Genomic DNA, 6,982 nt, shown 5'->3' with positions numbered 1-6,982 from the left:
ATTATGGTGGAACGACTTAGGCAAGGAGGGGCAAGGCAAAGTGAGGAAATATCTGAAAAATCTTCCAGATTTACTAGACATTCAGCCTCGGGGCGATATTATCAGATCATTGGTCACTTACTGGGATTCGGCGCACAATGTATTTCATTTATCAGACTTCGAACTCACCCCGACGTTGGAGGAAATAGCGGGATACATTGGGGGTGATGAAGCTCCGTTAAGGTTCAAATACTTGATTGCACCTAGGGACGTCACGGTACACCGGTTTCTAGATTTTCTGAAAATACCCCGAACATTTCATCATCCAGATCTTGCCAAAGGTTTTTGCTGTCTCCACCTCATATATGCTAGATACGGTCACGAGGGCGGGTTCAATAAGCCGAATTTCAAACTGTGTAGTAAAGGCAACCGACAAAAGTGGGACGAACACAGGCTGTTAGCTTTTATGACGGCCTTCTTGGGTCTTATAGTGTTCCCAAGGAAGGACGGCAACATCGATCTAAAAATGACTGGGGTTGTCAGTACTTTGCTCACCCAAGATAAAAGTACTCTAGCGCCTATGATTATGGCTGACATTTTCCGGGCTCTCACCGCTTGTCGAGCCAGGGGCGACTTTTTCGAAGGATGTAACCTACTATTGCAAATATGGATGACCGATCATTTATGCCACCGCTCCCCGCTCTTGGGTTACGGTTCGCCCGAAAAGACTTGTATTGGAGAATACAACACTAGAGTTAAAGGTTTCAATCTACCTGAGGGCGTCGCATCATGGACCTCATTTTTCCGAACTCCCACTGCTAACCAAATCCAGTGGACGCTCGGATGGTCGCCTGTTGAGGAAATCATATACATGCCGGCAACCAGGCCCTATTTCCTGTTGATGGGACTTAAAAACATCCAACCCTACGCACCATATCGGGTTTTGAGGCAACTTGGGAGATACCAAGTGGTGCCGAAAGATGAAGATCTGAGTACCCAAGTGATTGAAATCAGTCTAGACGGTCGTTTTTCCGAAGAAGAAGTTCGCCAAATCTGGAGTGAGTGCCAACATCTGACAGCAAGCACTTGTGTGATGGATATAGCAAAAGGGGAAGTTGCCCCAGGATATCACGCTTGGTTCAGAGGCGACCTGTCTTGTGAAAGACCAGCTAAGAGACCGCATCTCAAAGATTTTGTGGAATCGTCCCAAGGGCAATGGAACTGGTTAGCAAAAGAAAAGGGGTATCTGGCCGAGATCGGTGATTTGAAGCTACAAATTGACAGTATGAAATTCAATAACAGCATACAAATCGCGGCGGATCGAAGCGAAAAGAATAAATTGGTCTAAGAGAATTAAGAACTTAAGGCCCAAATCCAAAAATTGAGATTGTCTCTTCATGAACAGCCCAGAAGTCGATCAGACCAGCAGTTGATTAAGGGTTTGAGAAGAGAAGTCGCGGAATGGCGAGATGGTTTAGAAGAATCGGGAAAGATTATGGCGAAGCTCAAGGCACAGTGGGGAATAAAAGTAGAGAAGCATCGCCGATACTTGAACCAATCGAAACGCGACCACGAGAAAACTGTTGCCAAAATGAAGAGAGAGATGGCTATACGTGAGATCAAAGCAGCTAATCAGGCCAAGAATTTCCAAATTGAGAGCAGATACTGGTACGACTCAATAGCCCAGATGAAGTTAGAAGTACGGCGACTGAAGAACCAACATATACAGGATTCCCAGGTATTCAAGATATGTAGCGATCAGATAAAACGCCTACTTATAGAGAAGAAGCAAACCAGAGATAGGATCAAGGCCATTGCCCATGCCATCACCAGACGATGCCTACGATGTGAAGACATGACCAGTGTTACCGTCCTCTCGGCAGTGATGGGTTATGTCAAACAGACCATGCATGAGTTGGAGCAGCTCGAGAGGGATCTCACACCTAGGACTACGGCGAGGCCGAACGATGCCCCGCGGGCACCAATTTTTAAAACCATAATGTACTCATAAGTCTGAGTCTGTATCTTAGCATCTTCTGCCTGTTTTTCCCATCAGTTTGTTTTAGTCTATGTTGAGTCTAGGTTTATTTTCAAAGTTCGCTCTTTCTTTTGCAAAATGTAGTTTGTAATAGACCTTTTCAACAATAAAAGGTGTGTTTATTTTTATGCTCATTTGTGCCATTTGAACTATGTAATGATCTGATTCACGTGGCGTCGTGATACATAGGCAATCCTCATTGGATCCGGTCGCATTTTTTACCGCAAAAATAAAAACATAAAAGAGAAACAAAAAGAGAAGAAAAAATGATAAGAAAAGGGAAGCCTAAAAAGAATGCCGGAATGACGCATGCTTTCGTCGCAAACATGTAGAATTCACTTAACTGTATAGGTGCATCATGCTCAACGTGAGGTTGCCTATCTGTTATTTATTTCGAATTAACCACTCGTGTGTCGATTGAGTTCTCCAGGTTTTTGGAAAGACGGTTGGTTTGGTGAAAGTTTGGCCTCGCACTCATACTTCACGAGGTCAAAGAGAAGTGTTCAACTACCTGTTGTTAAGACCGGAAGCAGTACTCACACTTACGTCACCAGGTCAAAAGGAAGTGTGGAAATGTCTTCAGAAATTCCGTTGCAAACAATCCCTGTTTCCGAGGAGAGCTCGATCTCAGTCGTCCTCACACCTGAATCCGCAACTGCGGAAGAAAATAGAATCTTACGACTCCGCATGTTGGAAATGCTAGACGACTGGAATAACGGAAAAGAACCGCCAAGTGTCGTCCCCGGATTCCCTGAGTTATTCTCCAGGTCAAGCGGAACTTTTAATGTCCCCATAAATTATCCCGCTACCCCATTCGGGTACCCAGCCACTTCAGCCTTCTCTGCTGGATCGCCTTCTGAGCCTCATCCCCTAAAGTCAGCCACCGATGCAAGCATGAACATCTTTACTGCACTGCCCTGCCCGATTACGGCACAGCCTGCTATGTACAAGCCAAGCTTTGACTCATCCTCTTTTACATTCCAAGCACCCTCGTTCTCAATGGAACCAACTAGGTTCGCTACCAACACTAATCCTCTGCCGCCTCAGTGCGAACTTGCACTCGGGCAGGATCAGAACCCCAGAATTGCAGAACAAAATGAGATGGCCAAAAGAATGAGAAGCCTTGAACAAAGTTTGAAGAATATGCAAGGTTTGAGCGGACAGAATAGCGTCTCTTATGCCGACCTATGCATGTTCCCTCACGTGCACCTGCCAATGGGTTTCAAGACCCCAAAGTTTGAGAAATACGATGGGCACGGTGACCCCATTGCACATCTTAAGAAATATTGCAACCAATTACGGGGAGCCGGCGGAAGAGAAGAACTGCTAATGGCATATTTTGGGGAAAGTCTAGTAGGGATAGCCTCGGAATGGTATATGGACCAGGAAATGTCCCGATGGCATATATGGGATGATCTCGCCAAAGATTTTGTGAAACAATTCCAGTATAACATCGATATTGCACCAGACCGAAATTCTCTGTCGAATTTGAAGAAGAAACCTTCAGAAAGCTTCAGAGAATATGCTATTAAGTGGCGTGAGCAGGCGTCGAGGGTGAAGCCTCCCATGGATGAGGTAGAAATGGTCACTACCTTTCTCCAGGCTCAAGAGTCTGACTATTTCCAAAACATGATGTCAGCCATGGGAAAGCCGTTTGCAGAAGCAATTAAGATTGGAGAGATGGTGGAGAATGGTCTGAAAACAGGTAGGATTCTGAGTCAAGCAGCCATAAGGGTGACCTCCCAAGCCGTCCAAAGCGGGTCCGGAGGAATGGCAAGAGGGAAGAAAAAGGAAGAAACGACCATGGCAGCCTCGGAAGCAAGGGAATATCGTCATCCCAGGCCCCGTTTTTCGGAAAGAACCCCACAACACTACTACCCCCACTCAAATCTGGCATATGCTCATCAACCCTATATAGTCATGAATGCCCAGCCTTATGCCCATCCGCCGCAACAAGCCAACCGAGGCCAAGCCCCACCTCCCAGAAATCAGCCTCCTTACCGCAACCACTATAACCCACAACCTCCGCAGAATAACTTCCGCCCTCAGGAGCCACCTAGAAGGCGGACTTTCACGCCCATCGGTGAACCATACTCTACTTTGTTCCCGAAGCTAGTCCAGTTGGGTTTCTTGCAACCAATCCCTCAAACGAGGCAAAACCCGACGTCACCTTCTTACAAAGCTGGAGTCAGATGCGCCTATCATTCAGGGGCCGAGGGACACGATACAAATGACTGCTGGTCGTTGAAAAGAGTGGTCGAGAATTTGATAGAACAAGGGAAAATAGTGCTAAGGGACGAGGAGATCCCAAATGTGACTAACAATCCATTGCCTGCTCACAATAACGGGCCGCTGATCGGAATGATTTGCGAAGACAAAGAATTCGACCCTGCTTTGAAGGCTATAATCGCCATTGTCGACACAAGGAAAAAGCCTGAGACAGCACAGAAACCAGAAAAGGGGGAGGAGGCCAATGCTTTGAAGAGCGAGCCTGAAAAGAAGGTGGAGAAGAAAGTGGTACCGGTAAAGGATGGAGTTCTTTACATACCACAAGGTCGGGCAGAGAAGCCGCAGAGTTTCGGGGTCAAAAAGGCAAAACCTATGTACGTGCAAAAGGGGGCCTATGTGGTCCGGGGGACGATTCAACCACCTCGGCTGAATGAGCCAGTGGTTATCGGACGCGTGCCACAAAGGCCAATGACAAACCTGTCCACAGTACCGTGGAACTATCAGAGGACGTTGGTAACGTACAAAGGTAAAGAAATCACGGGGGAACTCCCGGAAAATACTTTCATTGGAAGGCATTCAAGCACCCAAGAGCTGAACAACGCCACACAGAGACGCTTCCCACCAAAGAAGCCTGTAAGCATTGAAGAAGCGGAAGTGTTCTTCCAACAAATGAAAATGCCGGATTACGAAGTGATAGATCAACTGCGCAAGTACCCCGAGCAAGTGTCCATGCTATCATTGTTGATGAGGTCGGCCGAGCATCAAAAGATCTTACTGAAGACCCTGAATGAAACATACGTGCCAGTTGAAACCTCGGTTGAACAATTGGAGCGGATGACAGAAAGATTCTTCGCCGTCAACCAAATCTCTTTCAGCAAGAACGATTTACCCCCAGAAGGAGCGGCACACAACAAGGCCTTGCATCTAACAGTTAAATGCGAGGACTACTATGTCAAGCGGGTAATGTTGGATGGGGGCTCAGGTGTTGACATTTGCCTGCTCTCCACGCTACAAAGAATGGAAATTAGGACCGGAAGAATCCGACCCAATAATGTCTGCGTAAGGGCTTTCGACGGCATCAAGAGAGATACCATGGGGGAAATAGACCTGTTGTTGGTCATAGGGCTAGTCGAATTCGAAGTAACCTTCCAAATGCTCGACATGGATACATCCTACAATTTTCTCCTCGGCAGACCTTGGATCCATGCGGCAGGAGCTGTGCCTTCCACTCTTCACCAGATGGTGAAGTTTGAGTACGAAGACTGAGAGATCGTGGTCCATGGAGAGGACGAGCATGCTATTTATCGGGACCCATCCATCCCATATCTTGAACCAAGAGAAGGGAGCGAACATACGGTCTATCAAGCTTTCGAGATTGTACTGGCAGAGCAGCACGAGGAGGAAATACCCTGCCCCCAGCCTTTCTTGTCTAACGCCTCGGTTATGGTGGCCAAAGAGATGATCCGGCACGGATTTAGGCCAGGGAAAGGGCTTGGACGAACCCTGCAGGGAATAACAGAACCCATCACCTTACCAGTCACCAAGAAACCTTTTGGACTAGGTTTCAAACCCACTCCAGGAGACGAAGAGTGGGCAAAGAAAAGGAGAAATGAGGGTTGGAAGTTACCTCAACCATTGCCGGATTTATATGAAACTTTCATCAGGCCAAGATACACCGAAGAAGAAGACGATGAGGTCTTCACGGCTGAGGAAATCGAGGAGATATGTGGGGCAATGAGAGAAATGCTCTACGAGACTCACATGGTTCAACCAGGTGAAGGCACAAGCACTGTTGAGATGTTGTACGTGGGGCCAAACGCCAAACTTCAAAACTGGGAGGCCACGCCATTCCCGACTAGATGGAAGTCCGGGTAGACCTGTCCTGCCACCTTTCCTGTGTCACAAGTTATCTCCAGGGCATAACTTGAACGTTTTCTTCCTTTCAATTGTTGTTTTGAATTCCTAAGTTGTAAACATTGTTGTCTTCCAACTTCCCAAAGAAAATAAAAAAATCATCATTGCTTTCCCATTCTTTCTTTTGTTCTGATTCTTGTTATTTTTCCTTTTATCTTTCCTTTCAGTTATAATATTGCGGCTTTAAATATGACATGCTTGTGGACTTCACGCCCAGATCATAACGAGCTATTTAACTGTGAATTAATGAACCCAGAACCAGAATATGATGAAGAAGAAGCTTTTAGGGAAATAAACCGAGAGTTGGAACATTTTGAGAATAAACCTAAGCCAAATCTGAATGACACCGAACCGGTTAATTTAGGAACTCCTGAAGAAATCCGGGAGACCAAAATAAGCATTCACACGGACAAGAAAACGCGAGATGCGATAATTCAACTTCTTTTTGAATTTAAAGACGTGTTTGCTTGGTCATACGATGACATGCCGGGACTAGGTGTTGATCTAGTGGTTCATAAATTGCCAATTCATCCTGATTGTCCTCCAGTTCAACAAAGGCAACGAAAGTTCAAAACTGAGGTCAGTAACAAGATTAAAGAGGAGATCACCAAACAACTGAAAACGGGAGTGATTCGGGTAGTCCAGTATACAACGTGGTTGGCAAATGTGGTTCCAGTACCGAAAAAGGACGGGAAAACTCGGGTATGTGTAGATTACCGAGATCTGAATAGAGCAAATCCCAAAGATAATTTCCCACTGCCCAACATCCACATCCTCGTTGATAATTGCACCAAACACGAGATACAGTCTTTCGTAGATTGT

Source organism: Nicotiana sylvestris, chromosome 3 (genome assembly GCF_000393655.2).
Source record: "Nicotiana sylvestris chromosome 3, ASM39365v2, whole genome shotgun sequence".
NCBI lineage: Eukaryota > Viridiplantae > Streptophyta > Magnoliopsida > Solanales > Solanaceae > Nicotiana > Nicotiana sylvestris.
Note: the sequence above shows the minus strand (reverse complement) of the source record.